The 25,871-nt window shown below is 37.4% G+C and overlaps 1 non-coding gene across 1 annotated transcript; it reads left to right on the top strand.

Moving 5' to 3' along the window:
• Nucleotides 1-1,086: 1,086 nt before the first annotated feature.
• LOC114113433 (small nucleolar RNA SNORD121A) lies at nt 1,087-1,160 on the top strand. Its single transcript, XR_003588467.1, has one exon. It is a non-coding gene; the product is annotated as a small nucleolar RNA SNORD121A (small nucleolar RNA).
• The last annotated feature ends 24,711 nt before the right edge of the window (nt 1,161-25,871 follow it).

The raw sequence follows: 25,871 nt of genomic DNA, 5'->3' as shown, positions 1-25,871 counted from the left end.
TAGTTCATACAAACCATTTGTTCTCTGTTTCCATCACCCATGCTGGTCCAGGGTCTGTCCTCTCTCTCACCTGGATAACCTCCATTACCTGCCATGTCCACATTTGCTTCCTTCCCATCTGCATCTGGCATGTTTTACTTGCTCTAGTTATTTATATAATTACTTGATCAAAATATATTTTCCACTGAAAGGTGCTAAGTCACTTCAGTCATGTCCAACTCTCTGTGACCCCATGGACTATAGCCCGCCAAGCCCTTCTGTCCATGGGATTTTCCAGGCAAAAATTCTAGCGTGGGTTGCCATGCCCTTCTCCAGGGTGTCTTCCCGATCTAATGATGAACCCATGTCTGTTAGGTCTCCTGCATTCGTAGGCGGGTTCTTTACCACTAGCGTCACCTGAAAAGCCCACTAAAAGGTAAACCAGGGAATTAGGAAACTAGCTTGTTGTCTCAGGTCCACATCTCCAGGACTCTGTAATTGCATTATATTGTCATCCTGCCATATGTGCCCTAAATTCCGAGAAACAATTTCATATATATGCATATGAATTTATTTTTAGCATCAACAGCATTGTCTTTGTAGTAACCTTGTAGTTCTCATAACCAACTATTTTAAGTTAAACAGTATATATTAAGAAAAAAATATCTGCTTTGTGTGTGTTATTAAAAAAATAATTTCTCTTCCTTAAAACTTAAAAGTACCTTGTACCAGTCTTTACAGAGTTGTTGATGAGGCAATAACTAGACAGATTTGATTTTGATCACCTTCACTTGATTTTGTCTATTTTATCCTAAAGTAGCACCAGAGAATATGAAAGGTTACAATTCAGTAGTAAAGGAAAAGGGAATTACATGCTGAATATTTCTAATGTGACAAGTTTTTACATATTATTTCATTTAATTCAAACAGCTTCCCGTATCTGTACTCCCATGCTCATAGCAGCATTATTCACAGTACCCAAGATATAGAAACAATCTAAGTGTCCATCACAGATAAATGGATAAACATGTGGTACACATATGTGATGGAATATTGTTGCACCATGAAAAAGAAGATACTCCTGCCAACTGCAAAAAGTTGGGTGAAACTTAACAATGATGTCATAATTTCCAAATACAAATCTGACAGTTCTGTGTGGAATTAAACAAAAAACGTTGGGTGAAACTTGAGGGTATTATGTTAAGTGAAATAAGTCAGAGAGAGAATGACAAGTAATGAATAGTATCACTTATATGTAGAAATTTTTTGTAAAAAAGATACCAAACTCATAGAAACAGAGATTAGAAAATGGTTGCCAGGGGCAGGGGGTAGATGAAATAAGGAGGGGTATAAATTTTAGGTATAAGATCAGTAAGATCTTAGGATCTAATGTATAGCATTGTCACTACAGTTAATAACGTTATTATTCAGTTGCCAAGTTGGGTGCAACTCTTCGCAGTCCCATGAACTGCAGTATGCTAGGCCTCCCTGTCCCTCATCATCTCCTGGAGTTTGCCCAAGTTCATGTCCATTGAATCAGTGATGCCTTCCAGCCATCTTATTCTCTGCTGCCCTCTTCTCCTGCCATCAATGTTTCCCAGCATCAGGGTCTTTTCCAACAAGTCAACTCTTCATTATCAGGTAGCCAAAGTATTGGAGCTTCAGCTTCAGCATTAGTCCTTCCAATGAATATTCAGGGTTGATTTAGTGACCCATGAAGGGCTGATAGCATTGCATTGTATTGCATAATTCAATTTTGCTTAGAGAGTTCTCACCAAAAAACAGAAAGGTAAATAAATGAAAAAAATAAACAGCTTCTGGGCTGTTAAGTATATATTTTAATCGCTTCTACTTTATTGGTGGGGAAACTGACATTAACAGAGATTTACTCATTTTCAAAGCATCTCAGCAGCTCAACAAATGGCTGGGCCAACACCCATGGAAATCCCTAATTCCAGTATTCTTGTTCCTCTTTCTATACTGTGTTCTTTCAATGCAGGGATGACTCAGGTCAACTCATTACCAGGATCATCCAGTGACAGAATTGTAAATCGAATGAGATTGATTTCACATACAAAGTTCAGAAGGAACTTTCCTCCAACATCTTATTTTATTGTTATGTTGGTAGGAGAGAAATTATTTTTTAAACCACAGGCAGGCTCTAATATAGTGATTTCCACCTTGGCTATGTATGAGATTGACTAGGGAGAATTTTACAAATCAGAATTTCTCAGGGTGGAATTCTGGTTTCAATATTTTTACATTCTCCAGAGGATTCCAATGTGCAGCTAACATTTGGATGCACAGCTCACATATTTTTTTTTTAAGAAATGTATCACAACTTTTAAAATTCAGTGTACAGATAAACATTATGTTTTATACAGAAAATAATTATTCTTTAATGTGGGAAGCAGAATCAGGAATATCATGCTTTCTGTTTCTATCTGAAAGAAAATATATACTTTGACTTTCTATTTAGTATATAACATGTCCACTCATTATTAATAAGTCCCTGGCTCTCCCTTGAAACTAAGGTGGTTGTTGTTTAGTCGGTAAGTTGTGCCTGACTCTTTTGAGACCCCATGGACTGTAGCCCTTTTGTCTCCTCTGTCCATGGGATTTTCCGGGCAAAACTATTGGAATGGGGTGCCATTCCTCCTCCAGGGATCTTCCCAGCCCAGGGACTGAACATGCATCTCCTGCAGTGGCAGGCGGATTCTCTACCACTGAGTCACCTGGTAAGCCTCATTAGTAGGTCTTTGCATCTCCCTTGAAACTAAGGTAAGCAGGGCATTTTTAGACATTAAAACAATTTTTCCTAGAGAGTATGACTTTTTGCTGTCCTTGGATTATTTACATGGTCTCTCAGAGATATGTGTGTGTGTGTGTGTACATTTAAGTAAAATGTTAATTCAATAATAGCACCAGAATACAATTTTCTGAAAAGAGGAGTTTCATAACAGGCCCACAAAGCAGGCAGAAGAGCGGCAGGGTAACAATGCTGAATGTACTGCACACTGCTGTTTCAAGGGCACAGGTGAATTTAAAGCTGCTACTCTCACATCTACTCACCGCCAAAATCACTCAAGGCGATAGAGTAAAGAATGGCTTCTATGAATAAAATATAAGCTGAGATTGTTTCTTTTAAGAAAAAAGACATATCTATGCTAAATCGTAAAACCTGTTTCTAGGGCTGTTCCCTGTAGCAGAGTTACCTGTCTGCTTGGCTTAGGCTGATTGTCACCCTCTTCAGCGGGACTCTTGTTCAGATAACCACCCGGTGATATATGTGCTTTTCAGGAAAGGAGCTAGGAAAGAACGCATAAATGTGCATTCATTCCATTTCTAATCTGTGACTCACTTCTGTCCTTTCTGCAACCGATTGCTGAATCCTCCAGGGATTCTTTTAATGTTGTATTCCTTCGATGGTCTCTTTCAAATTCACTCTCATTATCTCAGCTTTGGGCTCAGCTTCTCTCCTGTGCACAACTAGACCGTTTCTCCTTGCTGCCCCTATTTTTTTTTAGCTCTTCGCTCTCTGGCTTTTCCTCAGCATCACTGCCAATGACATTGAACGATCTGAACATGTAATCTTCTCTTCATTTGAGAAAAATCTGATGGAAATTTTTTTTTGAGTTCCCAGATTCTGGGCCAGGAAAATTCCTCCATCTCAGCTTCTAAATGTTTTAAACCAAGGCGATCAAGCTTTATGATCGTGGCTTCCCTCTCCTGCCTGATCTACACCTTCACCTGCTGTTTCCCACTTAGCTTTTTATGAGGTATCACTATTCCCTCACTGCCAGGGAAGTGGAGCAGCGTGGAGAAATGGAAAAAGCACGGAGTAAAAAGCAAAGAGGATGAGCAAAAACAGGATGAAGAATAAGGGAAAAGTTGGCAGAAGAAAGGTTACTAAAAACAAGACAGAAAAGAAAGAATTTTCTATTGCTGACTCCTTGATGAACAAGGTTAGTTATGAGTTCTAGGATAAGTGTTTAATTGGCAAACAGACAATTGTATAAACATTGATTCATTAAGTTCTGTTTATGATGAGAAAATATTCATTTAATTGCAAAGTTAAGAAAGTAACCTTTCACCCTTTCTAAAGATTAATTTTCAAAATACTTAGAAAAGTATTGGCATCGATTTGGCAGATTTGCCTTGGACTATCTGGAAAATTTCATGCTGAAGCCAAATAATGCATTTTTATTAGGTGAAGGCTAAGTGCACTGATAAATGAATTGCAGAAAATTCTAAGTTATTTAAGGCACTTTTTTATTTAAAATAAAAAGCTGAAAAGAAGCAGCCAGTAAGTGTCAGCAACTGTGATTTTAAAACACATTTAATTAACAAATTATTATTTCTATACTTATCTTTATACTTATTGTCCCTAGAATAAGTGAACTCATATACTGTAATCAATGTTGTTATCTTTTTATAAGCATATACTCTTACCTGTTTGGTAGCCAATACTACAGTAATCAGGTTGTTAGCATGCTAACAAATGTCTGATTGATTAGAGTTAACACTATTTTACACTCATTATTAAAATCATGCTTTTTTACTGTAATCTATCATATCTAAATTAGCTGAATTATACGATTTGACATGGTAGTGAATAATCTATTGCCCTCTGGAAAAAGTGTGCTGTATAATAATTCTCTGCCATATATTTGTTCTGAACATTGATCAAAGATAAGACTAATTCTTTTTAGTTTTATCTGGTCCTTGTGCTATTTAAGGACCAGAATATGTTAAGAAGTGATGACTAGTGTGGCATAGCTGGCAAGCATATTCCTAAACACAAAGATACATGCAAGGCCACGTTTGCATGATGTATGATCACTTATCACCACATAATATATTTCTTATTATACCTTTATGAGCCTGTGGGGTTGCATTGTATTTGTTCATTTTAGAGCTTACACATATTAATAGATTATGATGATACATACCTATTTACCAGGGTATTAAGTTCAATCGTGTTTTATTTAAATTTGAACACTATACAGGCACACACAGTTGGCTTATTAACTATCACCACATTGCACACATAGGTAAGTATGATTATATTATGGTAAAAATACAAATATATTTGTTATTCAGCATAAAATAACTATACATAGCATATATTTTCTCTCTATATATGTGTATTTCCCTATATTCATATGTATATAAATATACATTTCTCAAAATAATCATTAATTGCTCTGATTGTTATGCTCATTTGCCAAATGAGAAATTAAAAAAAAAAGCTTTCAAAGAGGTTCAGTTTAGTTCAATCGCTGCCGTGTCCGACTGTTTGTGACTCCATGAATCGCAGCACACCAGGCCTCCCTGTCCATCACCAACTCCCGGAGTTCACTCAAACTCATGTCCTTCGAGTTGGTGATGCCATCCAGCCATCTCATCCTCTATCATCCCCTTCTCCTCCTGCCTCCAATCCCTCCCAGCATCAGGGTCTTTTCCAATGAGTCAACTCTTCACATGAGGTGGCCAAAGTATTGGAGTTTCAGCTTTAGCATCATTCCTTCCAAAGAACACCCAGGGTTGATCTCCTTCAGAATGGACTGGTTGGATCTCCTTGCAGTCCAAGGGACTCTCAAGAGTCTTCTCCAACACCACAGTACAAAAGGGTCAATTCTTTGGTGCTCAGCTTTCTTCACAGTTCAACTCTTACATCTATACATGACCACTGGAAAAACCATAGCCTTGACTAGATGGACCTTTGTTGGCAAAGTAATGTCTCTGCTTTTCAATATGCTATCTAGGTTGGTCATAACCTTCCTTCCAAGGAGTAAGCATCTTTTTATTTCATGGTTGCAATCACCATCTGCAATGATTTTGAAGCCCCAAAAATAAAGTCTGACACTGTTTCGACTGTTTCCCCATCTATTTGCCATGAAGTGATGGGACCAGATGCCATGATCTTCGTTTTCTGAATGTTGAGCTTTAAGCCAACTTTTTCACTCTCCTCTTTCACTTTCATCAAGAGGCTTTTTAGTTCGTCTTCACTTTCTGCCATAAGGGTGGTGTCATCTGCATAGCTGAGGTTATTGATATTTCTCCCGGCAATCTTGATTTCCACTTGTGCTTCTTCCAGCCCAGTGTTTCTCATGATGTACTCTGCATATAAGTTAAATAAGCGGGGTGACTATATACAACTTGATGTACTCCTTTTCAAGGAGGTAATTTGCCTAAATTCACCAGGGTGTGATAAGACACAAGAATTAGAATCTGGATCTGTGTCATCAAACCTCATCAGTTTCATTTACCACCTTATTGCTGTGCTAAATTGGGTAAAGACTGAGTTCATTCATTTCCAACAAAAGCAAGGAAGTACTGATCCTTTAGTCTTTGTGATCTCATCAAAGATATTAAGAGTAAAACACTGATTTTTGTAAGGAAATGACTGAATAGTTTGGAGGATACTCATTATGACTTTCACAGATCCCTAAGATTCCTGGACCTGGTTGGAATCTTTTTTTATATTCTTTTGGCCATGATGCATGGCTTGCAGGATCTTAGTTCCCTCTGTGTGTGTGTGTGTTTGTGTGTGTGTGTGTGGGGGGGGGGGGTCACTCAGTCTTGTCCGACTCTTTGCAACCCCGTGAACTGTAGCACTAGGCTCCCCTGTCCATGAAATTCTCCAGGTAAGAATACTGGGGTGGGTTGCCATTCTCTTCCTCAGGGGACCTTCCCAACACAGGGAATGAACCCAGGTCTCCTGAATTGCAGGCAGATTCTTTACAGTCTTGGCCACCAGGGACTGAACCCTAGGACCTCAGGAGTGAGAGCTCAGAGTCCTAACCTCTGGACCACCAAGGAATTCCCTGACAGTTTCTTATTTTACTTAGATTTGGAAGTCTGATGTTTAACAAAATAACAATACCACTACTATTACTCCTCAATTTGATAACATTTTTGAGAAAGGCAACATAAGAATCCTACTGGGTTGTTATTTTGTCCTTTTAATCATCTTCAGACTCTTAGTGGCTAACACAGTGCTGAGCAGCAGGTTCCCAATAATTATCTGTTGCAATTATAGCTATTAGGAACAGGTGGCCATTTAGAATCCATTCTTAGTGCCATATGTTATTGTAACATTTTGTCATTATAATTTGCTTTAAGTTGAAGGTAACTTCTAACTTTCAAAATTTAAGAGACATTACAATTTCAGAACCACTGTGGAATGTAATGGATCCCAAGATCCCATAAGATCCCTAAAGCATGCTCTATTTCTATATTTACATGGTACAAATAATATTAGTTCCTTTCATATTTTTAATTGTATTTCTCTCATATTTTGAACATCCTTGAATTACCCTTGCTGCTGCTGCTAAGTCACTTCAGTCGTATCTGACTCTGTGCGACTTCATAGATGGCAGCCCACCAGGCTCCGCCGTCCCTGGGATTCTTCAGGCAAGACCATTGGAGTGGGTTGCCATTTCCTTCTCCAATGCACGAATTACCCTTAGTAAAGAAATAATGTAGAGATATAAATGTGTACATATGTAAGTACATAAAGTATGCACACATGAAGCTTTGTGTGTGACAAAATTACAACTGGTATTCAAATCTAACTGTATAATCTGTAAGATGATTGACAGAGACGTTTATATTTATAAATTACTACATATTCACTTGTGATGTGGCTTCTAGATTAGACTAATACAGTTTTAACTTACAATGTTAAGTGGTTTTAATGTTTATCTTAAGCAGTAACATGCAATTTATCAAGTCACTTAATTTAAAATGATGGTAAGTCCAAATACTTTGCTGTTTATTGATGTATCACCGAAGTATTACTTTGATTCAGGAACTGAGCAGAGTGGAGGATGGCAGTCAGTATCTGGGCAAAGGCTAAGGTTAACATAGTTTAAAATTTAAAAAGTGACAGTGAAAGTCACTCAGTCATGTCTGACTCTTTGCAACCCCATATGGACTGTATAGTCAGTCCATGAAATCTCCTAGCAAGAATACTGGAGGGTAGCCTTTCCCTTCTCTAGGGATCTTCCCAACCCAGAGATCAAACCCAGGTCTCCCACATCGCAGGCGGATTCTTTACCAGCTGAAAATTAAAAAGATTATCCACTAAATCATGCTGGCCTAGTGGCTCAGATGGTAAAGAATTTGCCTGTAATGTGGGAGACCTGGGTTTGATCCTTGGTTGGGAAGATGCCCTGGAGAAGGGAATGGCTACCCACTCCAGTATTCTTGCCAGGAGAATTCCATGGACAGAGGAGCCTGGCAGGCTACATGGGGTCACAAGAGTCAGAAACAACTTAGTGACTTAACTACTGCTACTGCTACTGCTACTGCTACTACCCACTCCAGTCTGCTTGCCTGGAGAATTCCATGGACAGAGGCTACAGTTCATGGGGTCTCAAAGAGTCGGACACGATAGAGCGACTAACACACCTTCATCTACTAAATGCACTTGGATATACTAACCCAAGTATCCAGCTTGCTTTTTAAAAAACTATGTATATATGGAATTTAGAAAGATGGTAAGGATAACCCTGTATGTGAGACAGCAAAAGAGACACAGATGTATAAAATGGACTTTTAGACTCTGAGGGAGAGGGAGAGGGTGGGATGATTAGGGAGAATGGCATTGAAACATGTATACTATCAATTTAAGAAACGAATCACCAGTCTATGTTTGATACAGGATACGGGATGCTTGGGGCTGGTGCACAAGGATGATCCAGAGAGATGATGTGGGGTGGGAGGTGGGAGGGGGGTTCAGGATTGGGAACTCATGTACACCCATGGCAGATTCATGTCAATGTATGGCAAAACCAATATAGTATTGTAAAGTAAAATATAGTAAAAATAAAAATTTAAAAATAAAATAAAATGTCAAAAAATAAAATAAAAAACAAAAAACTACATTTTAATGAAAACTAAGAGTAACAAAATAAAAACATATAGTTAATTAGAAAATGCACTGGAGTTTTTCTTTCTGGCTTACTTCACTCTGTATAATCGGCTCCAGTTTCATCCATCTCATCAGAACTGATTCAAATGAACTCTTTTTTACAGCTGAGTAATACTCCATTGTGTATATGTACCTCAGCTTTCTTATCCATTCATCTGCTGATGGACATCTAGGTTGTTTCCATGTCCTGGCTATTATAAACAGTGCTGCGATGAACATTGGGGTACATGTGTCTCTTTCAATTCTGGTTTCCTCGGTGTGTATGCCCAGCAGTGGGATTGCTGGGTCATAAGGTAGTTCTGTTTGCAATTTTTTAAGGAATCTCTACACTGTTCTCCATAGTGGCTGTACTAGTTTGCAATCCCACCAACAGTGTAGGAGGGTTCCCTTTTCTCCACACCCTCTCCAGCATTTATTGCTTGCAGATTTTTGGATCGCAGCCATTCTGAGTGGTGTGAAGTGGTACCTCATTGTGGTTTTGATTTGCATTTCTCTAATAATGAGTGATGTTGAGCATCTTTTCATGTGTTTGCTGGCCATCCGTATGTCTTCTTTGGAGAAACACAGTATACTAACACATATATATGGAATTTAGGAAGATGGCAATGACGACCCTGTATGCAAGACAGGGAAAGAGACACAGATGTGTGTAACGGACTTTTGGACTCAGAGGGAGAGGGAGAGGGTGGGATGATTTGGGAGAATGACATTCTAACATGTATACTATCATGTAAGAATTGAATCGCCAGTCTATGTCTGAGGCAGGATGCAGCATGCTTGGGGCTGGTGCATGGGGATGACCCAGAGAGATGTTATGGGGAGGGAGGTGGGAGGGGGGGTTCATGCTTGGGAGCGCATGTAAGAATTAAAGATATTAAAATTAAAAAAAAAAAAAGAAAATGCACTGGAGATTGAACCAGAATATACTGAGTATACAGTTCTACTCTATTATTCAAAGTTCTATATAATGAGAAAAATTCTGAGAGCAAAAGCAGAATGGAGGAGAGAAAGAGGTAGGAGATAGGGAGAGGGTACCACTGGGAAAAGAGACTATGAACACAAACACACACACATGTGAGCATGTGTGTGCACATCTTCAAATGAGCACCAAAAACTGAAGAATGCTGCTAGCAAACCAGATATTTTGAGGAACCCCTGGAATTTAGAAAGGAGATTAGAAAGAACTACGAAGATAATGAAACAAACATAAGAAAACAGAGCCCTAGACTTATGTATCAATTCTCTGCTAATATGGTAGCACTCTAGGGGACCCCCATGATCAGAGTCAATGGACGATAAGCACAAGAGAGGTCACCTAGCCATTCATCACCATAATTATTAGAGTAGATGGACCACTCCTGTCTCAACTCTTCTCAGTTTATGCAAGGCAGTTGCCATTTAAAACAGTTTACTTTAAGGTTTTAATTTCCAATTGAAATAAATAGAAAACTCAGTTGATGGGTTGAATTGAGAAGTGGATATAGCTATAAAAGAAAACAGTGAACTCAAAAACAGATTTTTTCCCCCATTAATGCAGAAAACAAACATGTAATGGTTATCATGGAATAATGCAGAAATATTGCAAAAACTTTATTAATATTTAATTAAACTTTGAGAATGTCAACACAGGATAACTGGTAGAGATGGAGCACATAGGAGAGTGAAAGTATATTATATTCCTTTTCTAAATAGATACTAAAAATTATTCTATGAATGTGTATGTTAAACAGTTATAACTATTAAATAGTTGTAACTATTAAGCATATGATATACAATGCTTTGCAGCAACATGGATGGACCTAAAGATTGTCAAACTGAGTGATAAGTCAGACAGAGAACGAGAAATATAGTATGATATTGCTTATGTGTGAATCTTAAAAAAATGGTACAAATAACTAATTCACAAAATATAAATAAATAAAATCACAGATGTAGAAAACAAACTTATGGTTACCAGGGAGGAAGAGGGGATGGGTAAATTGGGAGATTAGGATTGACATATGCACACTACTATAAATAAATTAATAAGGACCTACTATATTGCACAGAGAACTCAGTACTTTGTAATTACCTATATGGGAGAAGAATCTAAAAAAGAATGGATGTATGTATACATATAACTGATTCACTTTATTGTGTACCTGAAACTAACAATATTGTAAATCAACTATACTCTAATAAAATCTTTAAAATAAAATTAAATAAAAACTAGAAAAAAGTGAGAAAAGACAATTTGATGAATTAAAATGAGATTTAAAAAAAACAAACAGATAGATATTAGGCTGAAGACCATACTAAAAACCTCTTATGCACCATTCATTCACCTTCTCAGATTCACCTGCTCTTCTTCCAGACACAGAACAACCTCTTCAGGTGTGTCTGCATTGCATGTCAACACCCTTGCCTCATGCCTCATTCATGCCTCCTGTTCCCAGCATTTTGTCTTTCACAGATAAGTCCAGGTAGCTAAGGATTTTTGCTCAGTTCCCATCCATGTGCAGCCAGAATACAGGGCAAGGAAGAATTAACATCCCATCAGCCAGAATTTTGAGTAGTGAGCAGTGTTCTCCCGAGAGCATCCTGTTCTGATGCAGACCATTTTCTGGAAGGGTGGTTCTGAAGGTCAAGCATCAGCTCCATAAATATTCTCTATTGACTCTCCCTTCTTCTTTCCAGTTGACTTTACTGTGCTCCCTGCCTCTAGCTCTCCTTTCTGGGGACCCCAACCTAAGGAAGGCTAAGTTAGTAAGTACAATAAACACAAGTTTTATTTCCTTATTATGAACAAAATCTTCAGCATCAGGCAGCCAAGCAGTCAAGAAATAATAAATAAATAAATAAATAAATGACAAAAGAAAGAAACCAAATCAACCACAATCCTAAATCTAGCTATATTCCATATATGAGTGAGTGTAAAATATGATAACATAAAGTGTGATAATAAATAATAGAAAATATATCAACACATACAGCAAATTTTAATAACAAAAGTCACACATTGCACCAACACTGTGGAGCCAATTATAATAACAGAAAACAGTGATGAATGGAACAAGCTAGAAATACATCTTATTGGTTTAAGTAAAGTTATGAAACCTTCTATGCCTAAAATATATTATCAAGCTACATATACAAAACTAAGCTGATAGAAATACAAGGAGAAATGTACTGATACCTAAGTGTTAGAACCTTTAAGATACTTCATTCCAGACATTTTTGATGATGATACTAGATTCAAAATAAAGAGGAATTATAAAATTCAAACTAACAATTTTATTTAATATCGATGCACATATAGTATACATATACTGTATATGGACACACATATACTGTATATGGACACACAGAGAGAGAATGCTGCACTCTTAATACATTTTTTCTCCAAATACCCAGGAAAGAATATTTAAAATTTTCACAAATACAATCAGAACAAATTATTTAATGGAAGGTCACATTCCCTGAACAAAACATTTCGAAAGCAAAGTTAAAAAGGAACAGTCAAAAATAAACCAATAACAAATATTCTCTTGCTTGGAAATTTTATATACTTAAAAACAACTCTGTACTAGAAAGAAAATGAAAACAAATTATAAAATATTATGTGAAAGTTAATTATCAACATCTGATCTTCTTTTGGGTTCTCCAACATGCTGTATTCAGTCTCACCTAAGACCCTTGGCAGTTAATATTTCCCACCTAATCTGCATAATGTTGTTCTCAGTTCTCATCTAGGATAATCATGCTACCTGTCTCAAATGGTATTTGAGAAGATTAAATGGATTAATTTGTATAAGGCATTTACGAGGGTCCCTTGTAAATCTAAAAATCAATTATGTAAGTGCTATCTAGCTATCATCGTTACTATAATCATCATTATTGTTTTGTTTTTCTTTATGGACACTATGTGTTTTATTTAATTAGCATGAATTTTTAAATTTCTTAAGTTTTAAATCAGTGTAAGTCTATGGTTACAAATTGAAAATGGCTTATCTCTTACATAGAAGTTAATCAATGCGTTATTTGTGTAAATTGTTGCCTAAACTGCATTATTAGCTACCACTATAATGCTCTCCCCCAGCCTCATAAAGTGGAAGCCACTTGTCCATTGCACAAAACAACTCGAAGTCATCAGCTTCAAAAGACATTTGGCTAATTTGGGCACAATTGAGAAGTAAGTGAATCATTTTCATCTACATTTATTTATGAATTTTCAGTACAAATAAAACATAAAAGCTTTTCCAGAAGTTCTTGCAAAGGTTAGATACTTCTTAAATAAGTACCTAAATAGAAGGGAAGTCTCTGTGTTTATGCTTCTGTTATTTTTATGAGGTTGGATGTTTGTTGGCCTTTAACAATATTGTTAATTGAGGTTAATTCATAGTCTTGTATCTATAATGGCTAGGGAGGAGACAAATGAAAATTTAAGAGTCTTAAAAAGGTCTCCAACATAACCAAAAAGATTCTGATTGTAAGGCATCCTAAAAAAGCATGTGTGCTCAATCATGTCCAACTCTTTGTGATATCTTGGACTGTAGACTGCCAGGTTCCTCTGTCCATGGGATTTGCCAGGAAAGAATACTGGAGTGGGTTGCCATTTCCTACTCCAGGGAATCTTCTTGACCCAGGGATCAAACCCACCTCTGTTTCGTCTTCTGAATTGGCAGGCAGATTCTTTACTGCTAGCATCATCTGGGAAGCCAAGGCATCGCAAGGAATTTCTAATTCATCTTGAGATGCAGCAGGAAGCATGGACCCTCAAATGTATGATAAAAATGTATGGTTGTGTAAATAGTAAATCTATTCTCCCACATGGGATGAACATCATCTCTATATTACCAGCAACATTTTCTAGGTTTAAAGGGTGTGAAGGGCATCTCTCTGAATAAGCTTATTACTAGCATAAGATGAACATTTTTTTTAGGTAGTACAAGGATGAAGTTCGAAGGGAGAAAAAGATTTTCAGAGAGCATGTGATTGGAAAGGGAAAGCTGTTAGAATAATAGAAAGTGTTGTGTATGAGTTCCCAGATCATATGTCACCAAATGCTGAACTGCAGAGGATGGGGGTGCTGACAGAGTATTTAACAATGTCTGTCATCTATCTCTACCTATATGTCTCATTTATCTATCTTAGTATTTACTGTACATTAATAGAAATTGAATGCATGGTGTGTACCAGACAAATAGGTTGCCCTATACTATGTTTCTTGTTCTCATGTAGTGTATAACATTAGAGGAAAGAGCTGCTACATAAATAATTATATAATTAATAAATTACATTAAGGGTAAGAATTAAAAAATAAATGTACACATGATTCTTATGCTTTTAATTAGAAATAATTGATTTTGGAAACTCTGATAAAATTTGTTTATCTACTTTTGGAAAATAGATGTTATTCATCGTGTCTCTTTCTGTGACAAATAAAAGAACCCACCTGAACTTGGCTTAGACAAAAAGTGTCAGTAACTGAAAAGTTCACTAGTATAACTGACTTGTAGCATGGTGGTGTGCCCTGTACTTCCAAGTTACCAGGAAGGTCTTTCCATCTCCTGGTTCTTTTTTGTTTGTTTGTTTGTTTGCCTTGGCTTCTTTTTCCTCCTGGAGCTTCTAGCAGCCCCAAGCTTTCTTCCCAAATTATGTTGAAATATAATTTATTTTCTGGTATTTTTCATAAAACTTCTGAGGTTAGCTCTGATTGGCCCTGTATGGGTCAAATGCCCATATCTGAAACAGTGGTCATGGGACTAGAGTGCTTTGATTGTTCAGGCCAGAATTTCACATACTCTACTGAAGTCCATGCTAGACAGAGCTCTCCCAAACCACTTTTCCTGGAAATGAGGGAGCCTAGATCCATTAAGAAATTAAGGCACATTTATTAGAAAAAAGAGAATGGATATTATACAGGCAAACAACAAATATTATAACTGCAGTATTTATCAAATAGTTTGCGAGAACTTAAAAACAAAATAAGGGAATTTTTAAAAGCTTGTATGACTTAAGAACATAACAGAGCACTGCAGACTCCTTTTCTTATTTGGGTGGTGGATTATTTTTCTTTGCCTCCCTGCCTTTCCTCTTTCTCTCTCTCCTTTCTCTCTCTCCCCCATCTTTCCCTCTCTTCCTAACTTATTTCCTTCTTTCCTTTCCTCCTTCCCTCTTTTGCTATCATCTTTAAATGATTAAATGACAATTAATCATTTGATTTAAATGATTTTGATTTACTCTAAATGACAATCAGCGGATGATTGACAGTAGAGATATGAATGAATCCCTAGTGGCAAATGACTGGGGCTGGCCTGGGATCTGCTAGGAGATTCATATTTCGAAGGGCTTCCCACCTGATGCTAATGGTAAAGAACCTTCCTGCCAATGTAGGAGACAAAAGAGACACAGATACAATCCCTGGGTAAGGAAGATCCCCTGAAGGAGGGCATGACAACCCACTCCAGTACTCTTGCCTAGAAATCCCATGGATGGAGGAGCCTCACAGGCTAAAATCCATGGGGTCGCACAGAGTCGGACAAGATTCAAGTGATTTAGCACACATGCTGCATTTTAAAACTGGATATGACACATTAGAGACTGTTCTGATAAGAGCACGCAAATCCAAAAGGATCTATCTTTTAGGAAGAGATAGGTCAGAATTTGGGAGCTAGACTGGATGGGAGGGGAGTTTGAGGGAGAATGTATACATGGATATGTGTGGCTGAGTCACTTTGCTGTTCACCTGAAACTATCATAACATTGTTGATCAGCTAGACACAATATAAACTAAAAGGTTAAAAAAAAGAATTTGGGGCTAGAAAAACAAAGATGAAGACCAAGCCTGGGAGTAGTTGTGAAAGGGAGGTAATTCACTGAAGTATTTGAAAGTTTGTCTTGCTGAAAAGATTGCTGACTTCCTCTGTGCAGCTTCAGACTAAAAACATAGTACAAAGAGTTGGAAACTTAAGAGATGGCTTTCTTGTCTCTGGGAAACGAAAAGACCGCTAACAGAGCAGTAGGTGTTGAAAGTCTTTAAAGAGTATGTTTCTTTCCACTTTAAGATGCATACCCAGCCTTGATTTCAACAAGTAAGCTGTAGAAGAAAGGCTGACAATTACATTTCCCAAACTGGCAGACAAAACACTGTGATACCCCTGAGGAGCTGTTCTCAAAGAGCCAGGGTTATTTCTCGTGTTTGGTCGTGAGTAAGTCTGCCCATAGAAAGCCTGGCTGAACAAAAGAAGGAATCTCCTAAGCCCTCTAGAGCAAGTGCAGATAAGAGACCATTATCCCAATGTGATCACAGCAAGAAATTGAAGACCCAAAGCATTCTAACTCCTGTATAGTTTTCTCACTGCTTATTAGCTGCTTTGTAGATAAACCAAAGAGAAAGTAAGCTTTCCCTGAGTTCAAATGAAAATTCTTACCAAAACTCAAACCTAGATCAGACTAGGAGGTCTGTCATAGGGCTCGTTTTCTCAGAGCCATTGGAACCAGTATAATCCCTTGGGAGGGGTTTTCCTGAATGACCTGAAGAGCTCTGTCCAGCTCCTAAATTCTATGACTATTATTTTTGCCCATTACCTATTGATCTATGAGGTTGTTGACTACAGAAACTCTTGGAAGTTCAAAAGTGAATAATTTAACACATTGTTGCATTTGTGCTGTTTTATTCTTTGAGATCACATGCACATTTTCAATTTATTTTTATTTTTTAAAAAAATATTTATTTGGCTGTGCTGTCTTAATTGTAGCACACAGAATCTTTGCTGTGATATGTGAGATCTGATTCCTTGGTCAGGGAATGAACCCAGGTCCCCTGCATTGGGAGTGCAGCGTCTTAGCCACCAAACCACTACTGAATCACACACATGCACATTTTTTTAAAGAAACTAAAATAAATAAACAAAGTAAAACACTGCCTCTTCTGTCTTCTTCCACAGAAAGGTTATTTCACCTAGTAAAAACAGCAGGTCTACATTGTCCTAGGAAGTCACTCACTCTTGGTTATCTTATCTCATAAATGGGTCTGGTCCATCTGCCTATTTTTGTAGTTGGAATGTTGAATGTGAAAAAGCAGTATTCTTGGGCTTCTCTTGTGGCTCTGGTGGTAAAGAATCCATGTGCAATTCAGGAGACCTGGTTTTGATCCCTGGGTTGGGAAGATCCCCTGGAGAAGAGAAAGGCTACCCACTCCAGTATTCTGGTCTGGAGAGTTCCATGGACTGTATAGTCCATTGAATTGCAAAGAGTTGGACACAACTGAGTGACTTTCACTTTTCGTAAAACCTTAGTTCAATGTAAAAAGGCTTTGTTTTTATACCTCCTCCATTCTCAATTATAATAAATACAAGCAGAAGGGATATATTGCAATGAAAACTCTACTCTCATCTCAAACAGCAGAGGAAGTAGATTGGTACACAGAGTGGGTGGCGGGGTGTCATGGTGCACTGCTTTCAGGATAAGGTGGTGTATTTCTTTTGTCTCATGTCTAGTGCAGTCGAGGAACAGTACCTTGAGTTATAAAAATCATTCCAAAATTAGAAAATAGCAAAAAACCCCAAACCAAAACAAAACAAAACAAATTTCCAGATCTGATGGGAAACATTTAAAGAAGATAAAATTTTATTGCTGTTGTTGTTTTTTGGGGGGGTGGCTCTCTGAAAGTTGCATTGAGAAAATGAAGCTTGTGAATGAAGTGGTTTCTGTTATCGATCTGGTTTCATTTGTGGATGCATAATTTTAGCTATGTGGCAAGTAAAGAAAGGAAAATATATCCCTTATTCTTAGTTATAAATTGTTTTAGGTAATTTTGCTGAGCAAAGAGGTGAAGGACACTTTCAGTGAGCAAGGCTGTTGGAAAGGCAGGCTGGGCTATGAGTAGACACCCTCATTCGGTTCCCCCTGCTCCTCCTTTTCCTCCCATTCACTGCTTTCTGTCTTGGTGTCCCACTCCTTCTGCTCCAGTTCGGGCTATTTAGAGAGAAAAGATGCAGCATTGAACTCACATTGTCATGGTTCATAGTAACTGAGGAACTGAGAACCACGGGGCTCCTCAATGACTCGGGTTTTTCAGACTCTGGACATAACAGTATATTGATGAAAACCCAGAGCTATTCTTTTGATACTGAGCTCCACACCATAGTGCCCTTGACACATACATTCTTTCTGTAAATTGGAGTCTATATGCCTCACCCTCCAAACCCAGGCTGTTGTGTGTGTATATATAGGAAGTGAAAGTCACTCAGTTATGTCTGACATTTTGTGACTCTAGGGACTGTAGACTGCCAGGCTCCTCTGTCCATGGGATTCTCTAGGCAAGAATACTAGAGTGGGTAGCCATTTTCTTCTCCAGGGCATCTTCCCAACCCAGGGATCAAACCCAAGTCTCTGCACTGCAGGCAGATTCTTTACTATCTGAGCCACTAGGGAAGTCCATGAGTATATATATATACACATATGGTAAATAAATATGTATGGTAAGTATATATATATGTATATATATATATATATATATATATATATATATATATATGGTAAACTTAGGGAAATTCAAGACAGTCATATACAGAATCATATTTACTTCTGAAAGAGATGCTCAGGAAGCAAGAAACAAAAATATTTGAAGAGAATGCACTTGTTATAGCAAATACCCTCTTCCAACAACACAAGAGGAGACTCTACACATGAACATCACCAGATGGTTAACACTGAAATCAAATTAATTATATTCCTTGCAGCCAAAGATGGAGAAGCTCTATACAGTCAGCTAAAACAAGACTGGGAGCTGACTGTGGCTGAGATCATGAACTCCTTATTGCCAAATTCAGATTTAAATTGAAGAAACTAGGGAAAACCATTAGACCATTCAGGTATGACCTAAATCAACGCCTTTATGATTATACAGTAGAAGTGAGAAATAGATTTACTGGACTAGATTTGATAGATAGAGTGCCTGATGAACTATGGACAGAGGTTCATGCCATTGTGCAGGAGACAGGGATCAAGACCATCCCCATGGAAAAGAAATGCAAAAAAGCAAAATGGCTGTCCAGGGAGGCCTTACAAATAGCTGTGAAAAGAAGAGAGGCGAAAAGCAAAGGAGAAAAGGAAAGATATAAGCATCTGAATGCAGAGTTCCAAAGAATAGCAAGGAGACATAAGAAAGCCTAGTCAGTGATCAATGCAAAGAAATAGAGGAAAATAACAGAATGGGAAAGACCAGAGATCTCTTCAAGAAAAGCAGAGAAACCAAGGGAACATTTCATGCAAAAATGGGCTCAATAAAGGACAGAAATGGCATAGACCTAACAGAAGCAGAAGATATTAAGAAGAGGCGGCAAGAATACACGGAAGAACTGTACAAAAAAGATTTTCACGAGCCAGATAATCATGATGGTGTGATTACTCACCCAGAACCAGAAATCCTGGTATGTGAAGTCAGGTGAGCCTTAGAAATCATCACTATGAACAAAGCTAGTGGAGATGATGGAATGCAGCTTAGCTATTTCAAATCCTGAAAGATGATGCTGTGAAAGTGCTGCACTCAATATGCCAGCAAATTTAGAAAACTTAGCAGTGGCCACAGGTCTGCAAAAGGTCAGATTTCATTCAAAACCCAAAGAAAGGCAATGCCAAAGAATGCTCCAACTACTGCACAATTGCACTCATCTCACATGCTAGTAAAGTAATGCTCAAAATTCTCCAAGCCAGGCTTCAGCATTACATGAACCATGAACTTCCAGATGTTCAAGCTGGTTTTAGAAAAGGCAGAGGAACCAGAGATCAAATTGTCAACATCTGCTGGATTATGGAAAAAAACAAGAGAGTTCCAAAAAAACATCTATTTCTGCTTTATTGACTATGCCAAGGCCTTGACTATGTGGATCACAATAACCTGTGGAAAATTCTGAAAGAGATGGGGATACCAGACCACCTGACCTGCCTCTTGAGAAATCTGTACGCAGGTCAGAAAGCAACAGTTAGAACTGGACATGGAACAACAGACTGGTTCCAAATAGGAAAAGGAGTAAGTCAAGGCTGTATATTGTCACCCTGCTTCTTTAACTTATATGCAGAGTACATCATGAGAAACGCTGGGCTGGAAGAAGCACAAGCTGGAATAAAATTGCTGGGAGAAATATCAATAACCTCAGATATGCAGATGACACCACCCTTATGGCAGAAAGTGAAGAGGAACTAAAAAGCCTCTTGATGCAAGTGAAAGAGGAAAGTGAAAAAGTTGGCTTAAAGCTCAACATTCAGAAAGCTAAGATCATGGCCTCTGGTCCTATCACTTCATGGGAAATAGATGGGGAAACAGTGTCAGACTTTATCTTTTTGGGCTTCAGAATCAGTGCAGATGGTGATTGCAGCCATGAAATTAAAAGACGATTACTCTTTGGAAGGAAAGTTATGACCAACCTAGTTAGCATATTCAAAAGCAGAGACATTACTTTGCTAATAAAAGTCCATCTAGTCAAGGCTATGGTTTTTCCAGTGGTCATGTATGGATGTGAGAGTTGGACTGTCAAGAAAGCTGAGCACCAAAGAATTGATGCTTTTGAACTGTGATGTTGGAGAAGACTCTTGAGAGTCCCTTGAACTGCAAGGAGATCCAACCAGTCCATTCAGAAGGAGATCAGTCTTGGATGTTCACTGGAAGGACTGATGCTAAAGCTGAAACTCCAATACTTTGGCCACCTCATGAGAAGAGTCAACTCATTGGAAAAGACTCTGGTACTGGGAGGGATTGAGGGCAGGAGGAGAAGGGGATGGCAGAGGATGAGATGGCTGGATGGCATCACCGACCCGATGGACATGAGTTTGAGTGAACTCCAGGAGTTGGTGATGGACAGGGAGGCCTGGTGTGCTGTGATTCACAGGGTCACAGAGAGTCGGACTCTACTGAGCGACTCAACTGAACTGAACTGAACTTGACTGTTATCTTTTATTTAGTAAACTGGGCACTGAATATGGCTATTCATTTTATGCTTTATAAATTTTATATATATTAAATGCTGCATTACTTCTTAAAAGAGTGAGTCTAATATACATTTCTAGTACTATATCAACAAATCCCTACATTTTATATGACAGGAAAGGCCCAAATAAAAGCAAATATTTATGAAAGTAAAAAATTAAAATATGCAATTATGAGTAAAATTTCCCTTACAGTGGCTTGGGTGTATCAAGATACACTCAATCGTCCATTCTAAAAGTTAGTGGCAGAAAGTTATGCCAGTTCTAAAAATAATTGTAAAGAGTCACCTTCAAATTACTCTCAGACATCTGGCAGAAAATAAACATTTGGAGATAGTATGCTAATCAAATACCCATTTTATTTTTTATATTTAGTATAAAAATTATAAATTTAGGAGATTAATAGTGTTTCAAGTTTGAAAAGTTCTTTAAAAGTTACCTGTTCAAGTGGTTCTCAGCTTGTTGTTTAGCTGGTATCAAATATTTTGTCAAAGTGAGTTCTAGCATCACTGCAAAACAAGCCATTTTTTTCTGATCATTACATTGATAAGTTATTAGTAATTCTGTTATATTTATCACTTATAATAAGTTTTAAAATAACCAAAATATTAAGTGGTAGTTTTGGAGCAAGTTTTATTTATATCACCTCCTATGTTGAATTGCATGGCTCTACAACTTATAAAAAAGAAAAAATGGAAGCAGTGACAGACTTTATTTTCTTGGGCTTCAAAATCACTGTGGATGATGACTGCAGCCACAAAATTAAAAGATGCTTGTTCCTTGGAAGAAAACTTATGACATACCTGGACAGCATATTAAAAAGCAGAGATATCACTTTGCTGACAAAGGTCTATATAGTCGAGCTATTGATTTTCCAGTAGGCACATATGGATGTGAGAGTTAGACCATAAAGAAGGCTGAAAGCCCAAGAATTGATGTTTCTGAACTGTGGTGTTGGAGAAGTCCCTTGATAGTCCCTTGAACAGCAAGAGGATCAAACCAGTCAATCCTAAAGGAAATCAACGCTGAATATTGATTGTAAGGACTGATGCTGAAGCTGAAGCTCCAATACTTGGCCACCTGATGTGAAGAGCTGACTCATGGGAAAAGACCTGATGCTGGGAAAGTTTGAAGGCAGGAGGAAAAGGAGGTGACAGAGGATAAGATGGTTGGATGGCATCACTGATCCAAATGACAGGATTTTGAGCAAACTCCGGGAGATGGTGAAGGACAGGGAAGCCCAGTGTGCTACAGTTTATAGTCACAAAGAGTCAGACATGACTTAGTGACTGAACAACAACTTATAAAAAATAGATTCAAACCAGAACAAATAGCATGGGGATTCAAGAGAACAATGGAAAGCACAGTGTACAGGGTCTTGGAATAGTCTAGACATTAGTAGTTTGTGTCATCTATTTTGTTTTAATAAAACCTATATTCACTTAAAGAAGACAAGCTGGCCAAGAACAGCAGAAGAGATAGACCAATAGCAAAGTTTTATTTCAAGCACCACAAAAATAAATAGTAGCATTGTTATTCAAGGAGAGTGAGCAATTCAAAAAGAATGCCAAAATAGAATAAGGTGGAAACCAAACACATGAAATATTTCAAAAGAAATTGTATGTAGAAAGTATGATGTGTGTGTGTGTTTTAGCCACTCAGTCATGTCAGACTCTTCAAGACCCCATGAACTGTAACCCACAAGGCTCATCAATTCATGCAATTCTCCAGGCCAGAATACTGGAATAGGTAGACATTCCCTTCTCCAGGGGATCTTCCAGACCCAGAGATTGAATCTGTGTCTCCAGCATTACAGGCAGATTCTTTATGTCTGAGCCACCTAGGAAGCCCAGAGAATATTATAGACCAACAGCAAACTAAGAAAGTGAATTTTAACTTTGGTTGTTCAGTTAAAACTTTAGTTTAACTTAGGTTGCTATAAGAAACTACAAAAATGAACTTAATAGTGCATTTTTCCCCAGGAATATTATTGAAGCCACTGTTCACTGTGTTGCTTTCAATGAAGCACCATGTTCGTAACTGAGGCTAGATTTGAGTTCAACAGACTTACTCTTTTAAAAATTGCAGTTAGGAAGCAAGAGTCAAGTATAACTTTCATCAGTGGCAACTAGATAATGGCTTGAAATTCTCAGTGAGTAGAAAGTGGATCACTTCTCTATCTTCTTTTACATTATTTCAGAACTTTGAAGGGCCACAAAGCATTTAGTACTGAAACCAAAGATAATAACTGATCATATTACATAAGTGTTCAGAAAATTGCAATTTTATATATGGTAATGTGCCAGAAAATTAACTCACATTTCAGTATTTCGTTCATCAATTGAATGATCTCCATGAAACTAACATGTGATAACGGCTGCTCCATCCTATTTGTAGCTATGATGAGAAATCATTTTTTTTTAATACTTGGATCTAAAGGCAAGATTAGGCAATATATCACCATTGATAATACATTAATTTCCTTCTTCTAAGCCAGGATATTAATTGATTAAGTCATTCAACAACTATTTATTAATATGTACATCAGTTATAACTAAGTTAGCTGTGAACAGTAAAACTAAATTAAACAAAAATTAGTTTCTGCCCTCAAGGTGCATATAGTCTAGTAGGTAAGATAACATACTCTTCTATACTCTACAAACACATGGAAGTGAAAGTGTTTGTCGCTTAGTCGTGTCCAACTTCTTTTCAACCCCATGGATTGTAGCTCACCAGGCTCCTCTGTCCATGGAATTCTCCAAGCAAGGATATTCCGTTCTCTAGGGGATCTTCCCAACCCAGGGATCAAACCTGGGTCTCCTGCATTGCAGGCAGATTCTTTACTGTCTGAGCTACCAGGGAAACCTCTACAAACACATATTGGAACTCTAATATAACATGCTACAAATTTCAGAGAAAAAGTCTAAAATAATGGTGTTTTCATTCAACCAAACTGAAATGTTTTCAATAGGCCATGAGATACACTCCAATTTCCATATTTGTATTCATTTTGAAAATGTCTATAAAAAATTCTTTTTAATTTTTAAAAAAATGAGATAAAATTTACCACTTTAACAATTAGGTCAGGTTCAGTAAAATCACAATGTTGTTCAGTGATCACCACTCTCTAATTCTAGAACATTTTTATCACCTGTCAAAGAAAAGCAATAATCTTTAAGCAGTTACCATCAATTCTCCCCAGTCCCCAGGCCCTGGTAACTCTTAATATAATTTGTCTTTATGACATAAATGTCTGTTTATTCTGGAAATTTCATATTAATGGAATCTTATATAGCTTTTTGTGTCTGATTTCTCTCACTTACCATAATGTTTCAGGTTTCATGAGCATATGAGTGCTTTTTTTTTTAAATAGCTAAATAATATTCCATTGCATAGATACATCACATATTATTTATCCTCTTCTCTAGTCAGTGGAATTTTGTGTTGTTTCCATCTTTTATCTGTTGTGAATAACATTGCTATGAACATTAATTTATACATTTTTGTGCAAATATGTATTTTCAATTCTCTTAGTTATACCTACGAGTGGAATAGCTGGGTCATATGATAACTCTGTTTTGGTTGAACTGTCAAACTTCTCCACAGTGGCTGCATCACTTTACACTACTAACAACAATGTACAAGGATCCTTGTTTCTTCACTTTTTAGTGACATTTGTTATTTCTCATTTTGTTTCTTATAGTCATTCTAGTGGATGTGAAGTATCTCACTGCAGGTTTGATTTGCATTTCCCTTTTCACTTTCATGCATTGGAGAAGGAAATGGCAACCCACTCCAGTGTTCTTGCCTGGAGAATTCCAGGGACGGGAAAGTCTCATGGGCTGCCATCTATGGGGTCACACAGAGTTGGACACGACTGAAGTGACTTAGCAGCAGCAGCAGCAGCAGCAGCAATGACTGTGGTGCTGAGCATCTTTTTATGTGCTTATTGGTCATTTGTATGTCTTCTTTGGAGAAATATCTATTCAGATCAATTGCCAATTTTTCAATTTTATCTTTTGATGCTGAGTTGTGAGAGTTCTTTATATATTCTGGATACCAGACCCTTATCAGATATACTATTTGCAAATATTATCTCTCATCTTATGAGTTTTTTTTTTTACTTTCTTGATAATGTCCTTTGAAATATATATATTTTAAATTTGTTTAGTTTATTTTTTCATTTGTTGCTTATGCTCTGGTATCATAATTAAGAAACCACTGCAAAGTACACTAAAATTTACAGCTGTTTCCTTCTCAAAATCTTATAGATTTAGGTCTTACATTTATGACTTTGATCTATTTTGAGTTAATTTTTACTTGTGATAGGAGATAAGGATCTAAACCCATTCTTTATCTTGTGGGTATCGAGTTGTCTCAGCACTTTATTAAAAAAATTACTCTTTTCCCACTCAGTGGTCTTGGCATCCTGTTGAAAATCAATTAGCCATAGATATATGGATTTAATTCTGAACTTTCATTTCAGTCTCATTGATGTATATATCTGTTTTTATGCCATGCTGCCCTGGTGGCTCAGAGAGTAAAGTCTGCCTGCAATGCATGAGACCAGGGTTCGATTTCTGGGTTGGGAAGATCCCCTGGAGAAGGAAATGGCAACCCACTCCAGTATTCTTGCCTGGAGAATTCCATGGACAGAAGAGCTTGGCTGGCCACAGAGGTTTGCAAAGAGTCGGACATGACTGAGCGACTAATACTTTCACTTTCACGATATATGTTTTCACTTCCTTGGTTAAATTTATTCTTGAGTGTTTTATTCTTTGTGATGGTATTATGTATGAAACTGTTTTCTTAGGTTCATTTTAAATTGTTTATTCAAAATGTATAGAAATACAACTGAGGTTTTGTATATTAATATTATGTCCTGCATCTTTGCTGAACTCATTTATTAGCTCCAATAGGTATTTTTGGGTTATTTGAGATTTTTTTTTTTCTATATGTAAGATCATGTCATCTGTGAATAGAG

This window comes from Ovis aries, chromosome 2, assembly GCF_016772045.2.
Source record: "Ovis aries strain OAR_USU_Benz2616 breed Rambouillet chromosome 2, ARS-UI_Ramb_v3.0, whole genome shotgun sequence".
In the NCBI taxonomy this organism is placed as follows: Eukaryota; Metazoa; Chordata; class Mammalia; order Artiodactyla; family Bovidae; genus Ovis; species Ovis aries.
The sequence above is the reverse complement of the archived record's forward strand: the minus strand, read 5'-3'. Positions and strand labels throughout refer to the sequence as shown.